The sequence below is a fragment of the Dermacentor andersoni genome, chromosome 6 (genome assembly GCF_023375885.2).
Source record: "Dermacentor andersoni chromosome 6, qqDerAnde1_hic_scaffold, whole genome shotgun sequence".
In the NCBI taxonomy this organism is placed as follows: Eukaryota; Metazoa; Arthropoda; class Arachnida; order Ixodida; family Ixodidae; genus Dermacentor; species Dermacentor andersoni.
In genome coordinates, this window is record NC_092819.1 from 107374525 (window position 1) to 107392117 (window position 17593).

A 17593-nucleotide genomic window follows, 5' to 3' on the forward strand; every position below is an offset into this window, starting at 1 on the left:
TGGTCTCATCCAGAGACGTTCCCAGGCCCCGCACACTCTCAAGTTCAACAAATGGCCACAGAGGGCGAAAAATCAATCGAGGCGCGTTTCAGCGTAAGCGCGCAAGTGGAGCTACTGTAATTTGGTCGAATACTTTAATTTGTGCTTTCTCTGCTAGGGGCGCTGAACATGCTGAATTTTTTAATTTACACAAACCATTGACATGAACAATCGAGGTGTTTAAGGATGCTTTTTTACCTCAGGCAAATAGGCAGTTGATTTTTTTAAAATTTGATTGTTGAAGCTGCTTTTTAGTCATAGCGTCAAGGTTTTTGTGCTCGATTAACCACCGGCAGCCGACAGCCTATTGGTATCGATGTGTTTCCTGGCCGTTGGCGTTCGAATACTACGGCGGTAAAACATTTTCGAAAGCATGCTGGTTTCGTCTGCGAGTCATTACATAGACTTGCTGTAAAAAGGTCTACTCTTGGCAAAGAATAGTGCCTCATTTTGTTTAGGCGTTGATTATCATAATGAATGCGGCGGAGGTTGAGGGAGTACGCTTGAAGGTACGTTTTTATGCCGTTGATCTCCATAACACCGTAAGTACGCAAACCGATGTCACAGAACACCCGATGCATCATTGTGTGTTCTCCGTCATCGCTTGTTTGCTGTATGCCTACTAATTCTTCATTTCTTCAAGTGTTGTATCCTCCTTTTGTCCTTGTTCTCTTGTGCTTCACTTACAGTATGTCGTTCCGTCAGCTGTAATGCGCATTTGCAAAACCAATACGTTTGATAAGACGCAGTGGTTATCATAATTTCACTACACGTGTATTAAGCTGTCACATATGGTTCAGATACAGATACCTGTATGCGAACTTGCACGACGTTAATGCGGAGATTAGGATAATTATGACACCCGTAAGGAAGAGGCAGCTGACGGCCGTATAAGCTGTTGCGTTCTTTACGCCAAACTACCCGGCCTGGTAGTGCTGTAAAGATGCTGTATAAAAGTGACGCGCGGTGCCAGGGAAATTATTATACTTAGCAGCCGACCGTACGTTTTGTAGCTTAGGTCTTCTTTCTTGTGCGTTTGTGCTGCCCTTATTAATGAGCCATTTCTTGACTATGTTCTTGACTATGTAACCGCGTTTGTGTGGATGCGTAGACGTGTGCTTTTTGTTGTACTTGTAAAATGCAAATAAAATATTTTCAGGCTTACTCAATCTTTGGTGGCGTGTGCGTTTATTCCAGTCGAGGCCATCGTGCCACCTGGAAACCGCATTCTGTCAGTAGTCCTACACGAAATGCAACAGCTGGAGCGCGGTGGCACAATTTAACTCAGGGTAACGGTGGCGTAATAAACGAAAAACCGCTCGGGATGCCCTGTAAAGTCAGTTCAGAGTGTGCCTTAACTCGATATGACTCAGCGCTACATGTATTCTGCTGCGCCTCGGTCGTGCTCCCGCCAGTTTGGTTTCTGTGTGGCAAACGTAGCGCCTACATAAATATGTAGGCGCTACGTTTGCTACATAGCAAGTAAACTGGCGGGAGCACGATCGAGGCGCAGCAGCCAGAAACCCAGTAAAGCCACAGAACACCTGGTAAAGCGTGTGCAAAACCCCGTTTCCGTTTCCTGTTGTACAGCGCCACCTGTGATCACATACTTTAGTTCACGACGCCACCGCTACGCTTATTTCGGTAGCACTGTGGAAGGTACAGTTTCCCTTCTCTAAGTTTGTATAGGTGTTCAGTGACGTTCCTTCTTGCCCGCGACTGCGAGAGTATAAAAAGCAGCTGCCCCCCCGGACGCCAAGAGAGAGGCTCCGATTTTTCTGTTGAGTAACGTGCTCTCCCGTCTCTCCACTTCGGTCGACCTGACCGCCCGCTCTTTTGCGATGCTAGAATAGACAAGTTGTTCTGTTACCAGTCGACTCATGCTTTGCCGGGACCTTCGGATGCTTCCAGTTGTGCCCCAGGCCGCCAGGCCAACGCTACCCTTGGGGCTTGCGACCCATTTGCAACAACTCGTGCCAGCGGTGCGGTTCCAACAACTGTCTGCCAGCGGTGAGATCGCGACAACGGAGGTCAGCAGCGAAGAGATGCGGTTGACTGTATGCTGAGCAGCACAACGACCATCCGGGAGCAGTGCAACGAGCCCTGTGTGATGACTGGTTGCCTGCAGCGGAACGACTGCGCTGAATTCTTGGCTGCGAGGTTTGGTGAGTGCGGGACTTTCTTCTTCTGAGTTTTGCCAGGCTTTTGTTAGTGTCAGAAACAGAGCTGGTAATTGTGGTTGTCGTTGCTGCCGGGTTAGTTTGCGGCAAGACAATAGTAGGCAGTAGAGAAAGCAGCATTCAGAGCAGCCATGGATTTGAAGTCGTTGCGCAAACCGATATTGCTGGAGCTTGCAAGAGAGTTGGGTCTGGATGTCTCAGACAAACTCAGAAAACCAGAACTGCTAAGGGCTATTCTTGAGTTAGAGGCTGAGGATGACGAGCTGTCGGAATGCCTTGAGATCATTGAGGAGAGGGCAAAAAGACATGAGCGCGAACTTAAAGAGCAGAAAGAAAAAGAAGAGCGCGAACACGCTTTGGAAATGAAGCGTCTCGAGGTAGAGATGGAACGCGCTCGTAATGGAAGTCAGGCACACGGTGCAGGAGAACGAGTATCGTTCAAAATGACTGACCTGATGCGGCCGTTTAAGCTTGGAGAGGACATTGGTTTGTTCCTGGTTAACATTGAGCGAACGTGCGAGAAGCAGGGGTTCTCTCGGGAAACGTGGCCACAGCGCTTGCTCACTTTGTTACCCGGCGAGGCGGCCGACGTAGTCGCTCGCTTGAAGAGAGAGGAGGCAGAGGATTTCGACAAAGTGAAATCGAGTCTGCTAAAAAAGTACAGGCTGTCAGCGGAGGCGTTCCGTCGGAAGTTTCGGGAAAATGAGAAAGGCAGAAGTGAGTCATATACAGAGTTTGCCTACAGGCTTATGTCAAACATGCAGGAGTGGCTCAAAGAAGAGAAAGCGTTTGGTGACCACGAGAAAGTTCTGCAGTGTTTCGGGCTGGAACAGTTTTATAGTCTGTTACCTGAGAACGTGCGGTACTGGGTCTTGGATAAGCCAGACGTTAGTACGGTGGCTAGAGCCGCTGAGCTAGCCGAGGAGTTTGTGACGCGTCGGGCTCGCGGAGCTAAGGACGGTCAAAAGGGTGAATTTGGCTCCAAGTTTGAGAGGCCGAAGTTCACGCCCATGAGAGCAAGGGGCGACACACGTAGTGCGGATGCGAGTGAAAGCAGCCCGACCGAACGTAAGGAGACGGCGGCAACCGAAGCCGAACGCAGAAAGCGGTTCGAGACGAGGCAAGCGCGCGTTTGTTATACGTGCCAGAAGCCGGGTCACTTTTCAGCGCAGTGTCCGGAAACAAAAACAAAAGTCATGTTTTTTTCATTATGCAGCACTGACGAGAACATGAAGCTTCTCGAGCCTTACATGCGAGACCTCCTCGTGAACGGGAAAGAGTGCCGAGTGCTTCGCGATTCCGCAGCTACAATGGATGTAGTTCACCCCTCTTACGTAGAACCCGATATGTTCACGGGCGAGTGCGCATGGATCAAGCAAGCCGTGGAAGCTCATAGCGTGTGTCTGCCCGTAGCAAAAGTGCTTATTGAAGGTCCTTTCGGAGCGCTTGAGACGGAGGCCGCAGTGTCATCTATGCTGCCCCCCCAGTACCCGTACCTATTTTCGAACAGGTCCGATCACCTCCTGCGCGAGAAGGGGCTTTTGTTTGGTGAGGCTAGCGTTCAGGCCTTAACCAGATCGAAGGTTCGGGAGCTCGCTGCAAAAGCGGTAGTTGCGGGGCCGACGTTGTCGAAAAATGAGAAAGGGTCAGAGGCGCAGCAAGCTGATATTCTGAGCACGCCCGAACTGAATAAAATTGAGCCTGTAGCGTTGAAGGCACCAGATACTGGAGAGGAAATGCCCGACATGGGAAAGTTAGAAGAGCTATCTGCAGATTTGCTCATCGCGCCTACGTCAGACGGACTTAATAGGTTGCTAAAAGTCAGCCGGTCGGCCTTGATAGCCGAGCAAAAAAAGGATGGCAGCCTAGAAAACATACGCTGCATTGTCAAGGAAGGTATCGCCAAGAAAAATGGTCGCTTTGTGGAAAGAGGTGGGGTCCTGTACCGGAAGTATCTAGACCGCAGGGGAGTGGAGTTCGATCAGCTGATCGTGCCTCAGTGCTATCGTCAGGATCTGTTGCGCTTGTCGCATGGGGGTTCGTGGTCCGGACACCTAGGAGTTAAGAAAACTAAGGACCGTCTCTTGCAAGAGTACTATTGGCCAGGGTGTTTTCGGGACGCAGACCACTTTGTGAGGACATGTGACACCTGTCAGCGGGTGGGCAAACCAGGGGACAAATCGAGGGCGCCGTTGAAGTCGGTACCTATCATTACGGAGCCTTTTAGACGGTTCGTTATTGATACAGTGGGACCTATGCCGGTAACAGCCACGGGGTACAGACACATTTTGACTGTGATCTGCCCAGCGACAAAGTTCCCTGAAGCAGTGCCGCTTAAACAACTCAGCTCAGTTGAGATAGTCAATGCACTACTGTCCATATTTGCGCGAGTTGGTTTTCCTGCGGAAATCCAATGAGATCAGGGCACAGTGTTTACTAGCGTTTTGACCACAACTTTTCTCGAAAGGTGTGGGGTAAAGCTGTTAGACAGCTCAGTGTACCACCCACAGTCGAATTCCGTTGAGAAGCTCCACTCCGTCATGAAGCGCGTGTGGAGAGCATTGTGGTTTGAGCAAACTGACTGGGAGCTGTGTCTGCCTGGGGTGAAGTTTGCATTAAGGACCGCGCCGCATGCGGCTACGGGGTTTTCGCCAGCTGAGCTATTGTACGGTCGTTCGCTGTGGTCACCGCTTCGCATGCTTCGAGACGGATCACTGCCCTCTCCAATGGCTGCAGACCATCTCTTCCATAAATGGCCGCGTCCTGCGCTGGAGCCTCGCTTTGCAACAACATTCCTTTGAGGTGTGTTACAAAAAGGGGAGTCTCAACGGTAACGCCGATGGCTTAAGTCGAAGCCCCTAACGTAGGAATCAGCCTCAGAGTTGTTTGTTACTGATGTTTTTCTTCCTGAGGCAGGACTTTTAACATATTGCTTTTGTTTAGTGTTTCAAAGTGATGACGTGCTTTCTAGTGCAATTTTCAAATTTGTGGACGCGTTCTGGGTGCTGCTAGACTACTGTAAGGAACTAGGCAGTAGTATAAAAGGGGAAAGAGCCTGGCATGGCTTAGTGAGGGTTGTGTCGTGCTTGCTGACTGAGCGGTTGAGTTTCGGCGTAGTTCTAACGCTTGCCAGGAACGAGAACAACAATGTCAACTCTCCCGAAGTCACTTTGCAGTGTCCTGTGTGAACCTGAATGAGAGAACGAGGCCTTCTCTGTGCGCTGCGCTCAAGAAACGCCGAAGGACGCCCGACTTCGGTTATGAGCATCATCGAGCGACATCCCTCCGGACAGCGGATGCAGTCCCCTGACCATCGGGATCTCCTTCCCCCGGCGGGGCGGTCTGTTACGTTTCGCCTACAACGCGCGGTATAGCCGGCGCGGATGCAACGGACGCCGGGGCTTCGTTCAAAGCGGCGGACATTTTGGCCCGTTCAGCGCCGCCAATACGCCTCCCCGCCAAGCGCGTCCAGGCATGTTTCAATGCCACGTGTCTTCGTGTGCGCGTGTGTGTGTGTGTGCATGTTGGTGCCCACGCTTGTCAAGGCGCGGCAGCCGGGGAGAGGAGCTCCCCAAGTGTGAAGCGAGGAGGTCTGACCGGCGCCGGCCCAGCGGATGCCTCACCTTCTAGTCTCGACGTGCCCGAGCGCCGCCGTCACGTGGTCTCATCCAGAGACGTTCCTTCTTGCCCGCGACTGCGAGAGTATAAAAAGCAGCTGCCCCCGGACGCCAAGAGGGAGGCTCCGATTTCCTCTGTTGAGTAACGTGCTCTCCCGTCTCTCCACTTCGGTCGACCTGACCGCCCGCTCTTTTGCGATGCTAGAATAAACAAGTTGTTCTGTTACCATCGACTCATGCTTTGCCGGGACCTTCGGATGCTTCCAGTTGTGCCCCAGGCCGCCAGGCCAACGCTACCCTTGGGGCTTGCGACCCATTTGCAACAACGGGTGTCAGCGCTGAGATTCCAACAGTGCCAAAACCACTTTCTCATTATGAGGCACGCCGTAGTGGGGGACTCCGGAAATTTCGACCACCCGGAGTTCTTTAACGTGCACCTAAATCTAAGTACACGGCTGTTTCCGCATTTCGCCCCCATCGAAATGCGGCCACCGCGGCCGGAATTCGATCCCGCGACCTCGTGCTCAGCAGCCGAACACCATGGCCGCTGAGCAAGCACGGTGGGTATGAGCGTTGTTTGAAGGTTCGCATGCGCGTGTCCAGCATGACTGTGCTTTATTATGCAGCGCGTCTTATAGGTGTCCTGTCCCGTAAAAGAAAGTCCTGGTGGTCACTATAGGCGCACCTATAAATCTACAAGCCGCTCGGGTGTTCCGCCGACGCGGAATAATATTCTCGCGCTCATTATGCAGAGAAACTAAGGCGGAATATAAGTAATGCACTCGTCCCGTTGCTGATATTATAACGAGGTTTAACGCACCTCCAGCAAATATAACTACACTTTTCTCAAAAATCATAAGTGCTAGAAGGCACTGCAGTGTTAGCCAGAAACACGGGATCTCACGCAAATTACGGCACGTGGCCTTTTCTTCTTCCTCAATATAGGTCAGCGCTTGCTTCGTTACCATGGGGAATCGCGGCAGCTTCTGCCGGCACTGCTACATTGCGCATGTTTCGACGGCGCGGCTAAAACATCGGCCTCGGCGAGCGCCAACGGTGATAATTCAGATGGATAGTGCATCAGCCAGACATGGTTTTATAGTGTTCGAGTAGTACTTGGAATGCAGCCTCCTTTAATTGGCAGGCTGTATGCGTGAGCCACTTTACCAGTTTCGTTTTGCGAGACTGTCTTTTGTTATCACGGAAAGTATTATCAGAGCAGAAATATACTTAGCTCAAGACAGGATATTAGTGAAATTTTACTGCTTACTTATACCTTTTTGGCCAAATGATTAGCAGTAAATGAGGCCTATACATGTTTACAGAAACATTGTGTATCCAGAACTTTCTTCCTTCTTAAGCCCTATGATCTCTCTACAAGCGGGCTATATTTTTCACGTACATACCACGGCGTGCATTACTATCATGTTTATTTACGAGTATCATGCGTTCCTCTTGAAGTTGTTTGTGCGCTTATAGCCTTTTAATTAGTTAACTGCGACTGTCCGTTCGTAGAGAAAACTGATCTGGTGCCTATTGAACAAAAGAAAGCGCTAGGCATTTTCTGTTCATATATAAAACTTACTTGATAGAGATAATTTAAAGTATATATACCGTTTACGTTGATTCTCTTCAGCACGGATGCCTGCAGTGGCGATGTGAATAACACACACAAAAGGAGGCGCAATTTCACCCGAAAGGCCAAGCACCGATTGCGACAGCAAATTAGTGGAAAGCTATAGGAATTAAGGATAGCAGCTTTATCGGCCGTATAAACTTGTATACATGGGCATACTAACTAAATTAAGAGGACAGTGTAACATGCGCAAAGCCAACATAAACACATCTCACGCAATGACCGCGAAAGCTCGCTGTGAAAACGCTGCAGTGAGCAACCGCGGCAGCAGCAGCGAGCCATTCGGCCTTCGTGCTGCCGCTCACATCAACGCGAACTAAAACGCAATAACAGCGCAGCGCGGACTCTGTACCTATCACAGATGGCTTTCAAGATACAGCAGCCGCCCGGTTGCCCGGGGTAAAACGCACCCCCTTCCCTCCCCTCCCCACGAAGCCTTGGGCGCGACGGAAGGCGGCGCGCTTCCGCCCCGCTTTCCGCCGTTGCGTGCGCCACATTGAGCCGCGACCGCCAGCTCACCGTCAGACGCTTTCACTCGCGCATGTGGCGCTCGGCGACGATTTTATCGCCCTTGAACTTTATACCTAACCTCACGGTGACGCCGACGACATAATTGCACCTGGAGTGTCCATACAGTTGCTATTGCAATAATAAATTAATTGCATGCTTAGATCTGAAGAAGGTCTAAGCATGTGGTAGGACATGCAGCGGGTGCTGTAGGCGCGTCTGCCACAGAGCGAAGTTACGCTGATGACGCAGCACCCCGTCTTTAGATGCTATCAACGTGCTTATGTGACATCATGCAAAGCTGCATGACGTCGGAGCGTCTTAAAGGCTTCTGGACGCCACGCATTACATCGACACCGGGTTTTCACGGATCACTGCAGGTTACGTCAACTATAGAATAATATTAAGCGTCATTGATATAATAATAATGACGTAAGGTAACCACAAATGCCGATCAGGTCACGAGCCTGACATTTGATCGTGCCGACGCCAGTGAGGTCGTTCGGTCAATGTTTTTTTGTCCGTGTGCCTTCTGCGACCGGCAGCGTTGAAAGATATGGTGGAAGCGCGTCACAGGGTAAGCTCTAGGTGCCGCTCCTGAACATTCTAAATGGTAGCTTTAATTCCGATTGCTAATCAGATGTTCTGAAAGCCTGGGTAACGTGAGGCGCCAGCCGACACCCAATCAGCCCTGCGTTCATGCGACCGCGTGGTGGCCGAACCAGTTTCTCAACGAGGATTCATGGCGCGTCCCGGCCAGCACTGAAGTGTGTCACTCTCCGTGTGACCCACTCCAATCTCAAGCTCTCCCTCAGGAGAACCTCCAGGTGTGCCGTCGATAGCTCAGTTGGTAGAGCGGTGGACTGTAGAGGTTGATCCTGCGCGGGCATCCATAGGTCGCTGGTTCGAATCCGGCTCGACGGATAATTTTTTTCCGCACTTTCGGGTATTTGAGATAGAATAAAATACTCTGCATATTAAATGGTGCGTCACTGCGGGTTTTCTCTCTATTTATTTATTTACTTATTTATTATCCCTTCATTTATTTGTTTATAATATACAGCGGAAAATGAAGTGACTCTATGGCTAAAGGCGATCCTATCAGAATCAGTCGCCTGACTTGGCCCTCGGAGCCACCGTACGTGAAGCGCAACAGTTTTGGTTTCTGGTGAACATGGTTGCGTATAATATACAAACGTGATAGAAGAAATAACTGACGACATTCTAAACACATCGCATAATTAGCGTGCAAGTTTAACACCATGGAACTCAGTAGTAACTTCGTAAATAAACAGCAAAAGAACGTAAAAGACATACATTAAGTGGGTATGCATAAGCTAAAACGATCCACAGAGCATTTCTGAAAAAGGCTAGTGTGTTGCGAAAAATTGTAGTTTTTTACGTTTTCTATAAAAACCAAGGATGTTGATCCGTCTAATAAATATATTATACTAATATAGTTATTTAGGAGGTTCCAAATTTGAAACTCCAGTAAGTTGCCCCAGTTCTGTCTGCTTTCGGAAATTTGCGCAACTAAATTGATAACGGGGTAGCGTCAGTGCATATGAAAACAAAATAATTCGGGGTTACTTTTAGTTTGAGAAAATATTACTTCTGATAAGTACAGGGAATATAAAGTTTGAAAAGATAATATCCGCGGCACTCAAGTAAATCTGAAGTATTGTCATGCTTTGATTTTCGATTATTCTTAATGCCTATCTTTTAAAGTATATACATGCTGTGCAATGCAGCTGCAGATGATACTCCCCACGCTAATAAACAATACTTCAATTGGAACGCTGTCGTTTTAGATTCATTGGCAACAATGCCCGATATCTGTTCAATAAATCAATCGACCGTGCTGTTTTACATGTAAGGTGATTCATGTGTAATGCCCATTTGAGGTTATTATAAAACGTTGCTCAAGTCCATTGATTCTCATAAACGTTCTCTGCGATCTATGAATTAAACAAATGTGTTTCAGAAACATTCGCTGGCTTGTTAGTGTTATGTTTTAGCTACATCTAAAATAAATCAATGAGCGTCACGTCACTTAGATAAGTGTTCAAGCTACGCATTTGCAGTTCAATTAGTGACGACAGTTTCACGAACCGACCATTACATTTGTATAGTCAGCAAAAACGACCATGTTACGGGTTCGATGAATACAAACAAAATCGTTTAAATATTAGAGGAAGAGTAGAGGACCCTGCGGCACACTAAAAATAACTCGATTTTTATGACAATACGATTTATTAGTGACAGAATGTTACTGTTTAGATCAACAACTTTGGAGAAGGTTTAGAGGTGGTGTCTCTAATGATGTAGCATGGTAATTGTCTAAAGTACGGTACATTTGAGGCAATCGAATGTTCTCCTGGAATATAAAAGCACACTTTAACTGTAAAGGTGTTCAGAGTTGCTGGCTAATTTTGTGCGGATATTTGGCAGCGCCGTTCTGAAATCTGTATTGCTTTGGTGTTAATAACATGTGCTTCTGTATATGACATATTATTAGAACTTCGATCACTTTCTCAATTATTTCACAAAAATATTGGGAAAATCAATATCGGCCGATAATTATTAATGCAGTTGAAATCACTCCCTTTCGCAAAGCAGAAGCTCTTACTATGTCCCTTTGTTCTGGAAGTATTCCAGTAGACAGTATCGCATTTTTCCGAGAGCTGAGTAGCTCACAAATGAGGTCAGAGACTGCTTTTAATGGCGTGAGCAGAGTGCCATCGCAACAGCAAGAGCATTGAGCCTTAAGGCTCTTAATTGTTTTTTAGTAGGGAGGGTACGATATATCAAAATTAAATATGGTACACCCCACTCGATATAGTTGATGCAGTGATCACTTCCTGCTAATGAAGATGTCTCGAAATTAAAAAAATATACGCATTGAACTCATCGGAAAGGGACATCCCAAAATATTTCTAGCCTCTAATTTTATTACATCTGGCATCCAGGTTTCAGTCCTGCTTAGTAATTTCTTAACTGCGCGCTATGTTTTTTTGTGAATCATGATGAATGTTAGCAAAATTGTTGGCTTAAATAATGCCAGGTTTCTTGAGATAAAGGTTATGTTTTGTCATTCTTTATTTCTTTAATACATCTATATCTCTAGGTGTTATCAATCAGGTAAATAGTGCGTTAGGAGCTTTAATTATTTCCAATAGATCGTTACCCATCCCAGGTTTTCTTGATTGCTTATTTCTTTTTATCGTCTTTCTTCAAAACGCGTTATTATTTGTTTAACAAGGTCGCGTACGAAATGTTAATGCTGTAAATATCCAGTATTTCTCCCCGGTTCATTCAAGGTGTGCTAACTGCTCACTGGAATTGATTACGGATCCCCAATACCCGACGCGAACCGGCACGTCGGTAGTCCGAGACACCACTCCGGACCTGGCGTTCGTCAAGAACGCCCCCGGAGCAGGATGGCAAAATTTGCAAGAGAACCTAGGCAGCGACCACTTCATTGTGGAGATTACCCTAACGATTAGCACAGCCTCTACCAGGGAATTTCAAGTGACGGATTGGGATGCCTTCCGGAAAATACGGAAGGCGGACCAGACCGACTACGATAATCTCGATAGTCTGTTCACAAGACTACAGAAGGACGTACAAGCTGCGACCAAGGTGGTTAAGACCGACCTAAAGGCAGATCGTATGGACGCGCGCCTTGCGCACCTCCTAGAAGCCAAAAACTCCATCCTGCGCCGCTGGAGAACGCACAGACTCCACCGCCGGCTTCGTAAGAAAATTGCGGAGCTCAATCGTACAATTGAAACTCATTCCATCGAACTGTCCAAACAACAATGGAATGAAGTGTGCTCCTCGGTTGATAGGCAGATGAGAACGGGGGGCAAATGGAACCTGCTCAAACACTTACTCGACGATTCGCAAACCAAAAGCAATCAGAGACTAGCCATCGATCGCATAGTTCATAATCAAAAGGCGGCGGGCGTATTTGAACACGTCCTTTTGCAAGAGTTGGCCGAAAAGTATCTTCCGCTGGGCCACTCCGGTGACGGTGATTATCCTTGTTATCAGGGGGGAGCGGAAGGGGAGCTCGACGCCCCCTTCACGGAATCCGAAATCTGGGAGGTGCTGCAAACCCTCAACGGTCGCTCTGCACCGGGCCCGGATGGCATCTCCAATAAGCTCCTCCGGAACTTGGACGAACAATCAGTTGCGCTGCTCACCGGGGAGGTCAATAAAATTTGGGAAACGGGCCTAGTCCACGAGTCCTGGAAGACAGCCTCAGTGGTGCTCATCCCGAAACCAGGCTACCTCTTGCGCCGGAGAACATGCGGCCCATCTCGCTCATGTCCTGCGTGGGCAAGGTGGCCGAACATGTCATTCACAACCGTATATCTAGGCATATAGAAAATAATGAGTTATTCCCTCACAACATGGTCGGCTTTCGGCCGGCACTCTCCACACAGGACGTCATGTTACTTATAAAGAGGCAAATCATTGATGTCGACACTAGAGACACTCGGGGCATCCTTGCTCTAGACTTGTCCAAGGCTTTTGATAACATCTCGCGCCGGTTCGTACTAGACGCCATCTCAGATCTGGGCCTGGGGCCACGATTCCATGCGTACGTTAGCTCCTTCTTCAGGGATCGCAAGGCCACTGTCAAAATAGGGCTAATCAAATCGAAGGAATTTACATTGGGAACGAGAGGCACCCTGCAAGGGGCGGTCATCTCTCCCCTACTGTTTAACATCGCCATGAAGGGCCTCTCGGACAGACTGGCCACAGTAAGAGGAACGGGTCACGCCCTCCACGCGGATGATATTACCGTGTGGTGCATGGGAGGGTCTGACGCTGCAGTTGAGAGTGCGCTCCAAGAGGCGCTCGACATCACAGAACACTTCCTACTAGACACGGGCCTGAGTCTGTCACCAACCAAGTCCGAACTTCTATTGTATAGGCCCACCCGACGGGGGGTTAAGTGCTCCACACCCTAAGATCAAGTTCCCATAGCCCTCTATACGAGGGACGGACAACAAATTCACAGAGTGGATACTATCAGGGTCCTCGCACTCTTGCTGGAATCTCGCGGGGGCAACTCGCAGACTATAGCCCGCATTACTTCAAAGACGGAGAATATGCTTCGGCTTATCCTCAGGGTCTCGAACCGGAGAGGGGGTTTAAGCGAGAGCAATCTACTCAGACTCTACCACGCGTTTCTGATGAGCCACGTTAACTATGTAGCCTCCGCGTTGCGCTGGTCTAAACGGCATGAGGCCAAAATCGACGCCCTCATGCGCAAAAGCATCAAGCGCGTGCTGGGTTTACCACTCACTACCAGCACCGCGCGTCTGATGCAACTAGGCATGCACAACACCCTATCACAGGTGATCGCGGCCCAACGAGTGGCTCAAATAATTCGACTATCATCATCGCGAGCGGAGAGACGCATCCTCGAATCCATTGGATGCGGTCACCAGGAAATCACGGAGCGCAACGTGACCCTATCACCCATGGTCCGAGATACGTTCAAGGTAGATCCCATGCCACGTAACGTCCACCCTCAATACAATGTAGGGCGCCGGGTAGCCAGGGCTCGTTGCCTGTTAAAAGCGGCTGCTGCCACTCCGAATCTGGCATGTTTCGTTGACGCCGCCCAGTACGAGTGCTCTGATCACTATGCCGTAGTTTCGGTTGACTTCAATGGCACTCTGATTAATTCAGCATCCGTGCGGAAGGTTTTTTCAACAGTAGCCGAGCAGGTTGCTATAGCTATAGCACTGAAGGACCCTCTACATTCCAATATCTATACAGACTCCAGATCGGCAGCCCGAGCTTTCGCCTCCGGCTCGATCTCAAAGGAGGCGGCGGCCATCCTCGGCAGTGAGGGGGCTGCTGGTTTTCATAGCATCAAATGGTTCCCGGCCAATATGGGAATCAATGTACACTCTGAGCTTGTTAACGCCAATGAGTTGGCCCATGACTGTGCGCGAGGTCTTAAACACCGCGGCGGTTCAGGTGGACTCACGGGCGGCGACTTAGGGCTGTACAGAGATTCGCTTCTCACCTTCCATGAAATCTTGAAACATTATCAACTTGCTCGGCGGGCCTTTCCGCTACCACAGCCTAAACTTAATAGACCACAATCGTCGGCGTTTCGCATGCTTCAAACGGGGTCATTTCCCTCCAGGGGCAGATTCAGTCACTTCGCGCCTAATGTAGAACCCCACTGTCCAGACTGTGGGGAGGCGTACTGCTCCTTGTCCCATATGCTCTGGCAATGCCCTGCGTTACGCAGCTCATCGCTAACCACTCTAACCGACTGGTTGGCAGCCCTTAAGAGCGGCGACCTCTCAGAGCAACTACGGGCTGTCCAGAGGGCCTGCGACAGGGCGGAGGACCACGATCTTCCGACCCCGACGTGGGTGCGGCCCGCGACGGCTACGGGGACTCCCTGAAAAGGGAGGTACCCTAACGCCGGTTCCTCAGGACCATTAATAAAGTTCCTTGTCTGTCTGTCTGTCTGTCTTTCATTTACAACTTGCGCTGCTGCATCTTCTTTCTTTAGTGAGTATGAATTGGAAGGCTTCTTGGAACGAAACAAATAAGTTATAAGTGGCCAGTTATATCACGTAATAATCTGTTGTCATAGTTAACTTGATATCACAGCTTGTCAGACACATGTGTATTAGCACTTCACTGGAAAGTGTAATATGTGCGTACAGTGAAAACGGTATAAAATCAAGATGAGAGCGCTATGAAGGGGCCCACGTAACCTGAGACGAGATCTTAAAAATGAAACTTGAACCGAACGCATACTCATCGCACTGGCCTACACTTACTCTGGCAATTTTTTGTTTACCCCATAAAGCAGTCATTAGGTTATTTTACCAAACTTTTTTAATTATTGGCTGAAGACCCCAACTGTGATACACAGGTTTTGTAGAGTCCCTTCAGAATCTCCTGTGTGTCGTGACGTCACTATCGCTAGGGGCAGGCGTGCGCCTCCTGATTGGCTCGCGTGCGTGACGTCACTGTCGTCAAGTGCCGGTGTCGGGATGGTTCGGCGCCGCGCGGGATGACTCATCACGTCGGCACGCGTGGCGCCCGTGTGTTCGACGACGGTGCGCCCTGACGTCACTGTCGTCAGGCGCTTGAGGTGACCTCCTGATTGGGCGCTGTGTGGCCTGACGTTACTGTCGCGAGGCGCGCGTGGCGACCGTCTGCTTGGTGTGGTGTGGCGGCGGCAGCAGTTTACTTTGCGATATCGTGTGGGAAGGATGCCTCGTCTCGCCAAACAAGTGTCTCCCAACACGCGACGTGCGACAGCCGCTGAACGCAAGCGGCGCTCAAGAGAAGCTGAGCGCATGCATCAGGGCTGCGTGGCGCGTTCGACACCAGAGAGTCCAGGGACGCGACGGGCCAACGCAAGAGAGGCAAATGCGTTTGAAGAGACTCGCCGCATCTCGGGGTACCAAGGCAAATGAAGCTCGGAAGTGCCGTGACCGCCATCTTGCCGCACCAAGCCGAGCAAGTAGAAGTCAGTCGAGCGAAGTGGATAATGAGGATGGCCAACTACGCCCCGACACCGCCATGGAAGACGCGTCTCCTCCCGATCCACAAACGGCGCTGCAAAGCAGCCATCCTGGATGTGGACCCACTAAAGCACAAGGAGTTCCCTGGCCATGAGTTGCAAGCCGACATCCTCCCAGAGGACAGGTTTGAAATGATGGACTCAGAAGACGTCGAAAGGATAGACTTAGGCGTTAACGACGTTGCAGGCATTTAATAAACAAACATACACATAACAGTGTATGAATAATGAATACCTTCTTCCGCAAGCGAGATAACCGAAAGTGGACGTGGAGGAGACCGAACGGCGAGGCTAGAAATGAAATAGACTTCATACTCTGCGCAAACCCTGGCATCATACAAGATGTGGACGTGCTCAGCAAGGTGCGCTGCAGTGACCATAGGATGGTAAGAACTCGAATTAGCCTAGACCTGAGGAGGGAACGGAAGAAACTGGTACATAACAAGCCAATCAATCAGTTAGCGGTAAAAGGGAAAATAGAGGAATTCCAGATCAAGCTACAGAACAGGTATTCGGCTTTAACTCAGGAAGAGGACCTTAGTGTTGAAGCAATGAACGACAATCTTGTGAGCATCATTAAGGAGTGTGCAATAGAAGTAAGTGGTAACTCCGTTAGACAGGATACCAGTAAGCTATCGCAGGAGACGAAACATCTGATCAAGAAACGCCAATGTATGAAAGCCTCTAACCCTACAGCTAGAATAGAACTGGCAGAACTTTCGAAGTTAATCAACAAGCGTAAGACAGCTGACATAAGGAAGTATAATATGGATAGAATTGAGCATGCTCTCAGGAACGGAGGAAGCCTAAAAGCACTGAAGAAGAAACTGGGAATTGGCAAGAATCAGATGTATGCGTTAAGAGACAAAGCCGGCAATATCATTACTAATATGGATGAGATAGTTCAAGTGGCTGAGGAGTTCTATAGAGATTTACACAGTACCAGTGGCACCCACGACGATAATGGAAGAGAGAATAGTCTAGAGGAATTCGAAATCCCACAGGTAACACCGGAAGAAGTAAAGAAAGCCTTGGGAGCTATGCAAAGGGGGAAGGCAGCTGGGGAGGATCAGGTAACAGCAGATTTGTTGAAGGATGGTGGGCAGATTGTTTTAGAGAAACTGGCCACCCTGTATACGCAATGCCTCATGCCTTCGAGCGTACCCGAATCTTGGGAAAATGCTAACATAATCCTAATCCATAAGAAAGGGGACGCCAAAGACTTGAAAAATTATAAAACGATCAGTTTACTGTCCGTTGCCTACAAAGTATTTACTAAGGTAATTGCAAATAGAATCAGGAACACCTTAGACTTCCGTCAACCAAAGGACCAAGCCGGATTCCGTAAAGGCTACTCAACAATAGACCATATTCACACTATCAATCAGGTGACAGAAAATTGTGCGGAATATAACCAACCTTTATATATAGCTTTCATTGATTACGAGAAAGCGTTTGATTCAGTCGAAACCTCAGCAGTCATGGAGGCATTGCGGAATCAGGGTGTAGACGAGCCGTATGTAAAAATACTGAAAGATATCTAATGCGGCTCCACAGCCACCGTAGTCCTCCATAAAGAAAGCAACAAAATCCCAATAAAGAAAGGCGTCAGGCAGGGAGATACGATCTCTCCGATGCTATTCACAGCGTGTTTACAGGAGGTATTCAGAGACCTGGATTGGGAAGAATTGGGGATAAGAGTTGATGGAGAATACCTTAGTAACTTGCGATTCGCTGATGATATTGCCTTGCTTAGTAACTCAGGGGACCAACTGCAATGCATGCTCACTGACCTGGAGAAGCAAAGCCGAAGGGTGGGTCTAAAAATTAATCTGCAGAAAACTAAAGTAATGTTTAACAGTCTCGGAAGGGAACAGCAGTTTACAATAGGTAGTGAGGCACTGGAAGTGGTAAGGGAATACATCTACTTAGGACAGGTAGTGACTGCGGATCCGGATCATGAGACTGAAATAATCAGAAGAATAAGAATGGGCTGGGGTGCATTTGGCAGGCATTCTAAGATCATGAACAGCAG

At 48.9% G+C, this 17593-nt stretch overlaps 1 non-coding gene across 1 annotated transcript; it reads left to right on the forward strand.

Moving 5' to 3' along the window:
• Positions 1-8811: 8811 nt before the first annotated feature.
• TRNAY-GUA (transfer RNA tyrosine (anticodon GUA)) lies at positions 8812-8903 on the forward strand. The gene is given in 2 exon segments: positions 8812-8848; positions 8868-8903. It is a non-coding gene; the product is annotated as a tRNA-Tyr (tRNA).
• The last annotated feature ends 8690 nt before the right edge of the window (positions 8904-17593 follow it).